At 33.2% G+C, this 758-nt stretch overlaps 1 protein-coding gene across 1 annotated transcript in view; it reads right to left on the reverse strand.

Moving 5' to 3' along the window:
• The window catches only part of LOC119594795 (CCR4-NOT transcription complex subunit 6-like), a 24751-nt gene that overhangs the window by 9988 nt on the left and 14005 nt on the right, over positions 1-758 (reverse strand). The window lies entirely within an intron of this gene.

Consider the following 758-nt stretch of genomic DNA (forward strand, 5'->3'; position numbering starts at 1 on the left):
AAAAACTATCTTACACAGCAACAACTATAAGTCCGAGAGTACACTAAAGATTCCCAAGGGAACAAAAGTTTTGCATATGGCTGTGAAATGACATAAATTAAATCAGTTGTTAATAAAATCACTTCACTACGTTTACTGTTCACCAAATACTACTTAACTCACAGCTAACCATGAAGAGTTTCTTTTCTTTGTTGATAAAGACAAATACCCTTATAAATCAATGTTCTTAAATCATATCAGTCTAAAAATCTAACCTCACAGATTCTAGTACTAACCATTCCATTAATCAATGAGGTAATATGTCTTACTAATACTTTCTTGCATAAACATCACCCCATTGCATTTTCTTTTGCATGTACCCATAATATTTACATATTTCATGGATTTCCATCATTCATCTTGAAAATGTATGTCAAAAGATGTACACTTCACATTCCTATGCACGCATGTGGAGATAAGTCTTAAAAGTCAGCAAAATACTCATTATAATGAAATTAATCACACTCCATTCAATACCTGGTCACACTTCCAAATAGTCATACTTCAAACACAACTCCCAAGTAATTAAACACAATGTTTAACACTACATTGGTCGGGACTGAGTCACAGTAGTTTCATATTCCTACCCACCTAGCAAATCTCCATTACAAACATTATTTCCCAATTCCATTCCTTCTTGGGATAACTACCATGAAACTGCAAACTACCTGTAAACTAGTGCAGCCATTTTTTTAACTATAGTAGGAGTTCCTTACAGT

This window comes from Penaeus monodon, chromosome 34 (assembly GCF_015228065.2).
Source record: "Penaeus monodon isolate SGIC_2016 chromosome 34, NSTDA_Pmon_1, whole genome shotgun sequence".
NCBI classification, from domain to species: Eukaryota; Metazoa; Arthropoda; class Malacostraca; order Decapoda; family Penaeidae; genus Penaeus; species Penaeus monodon.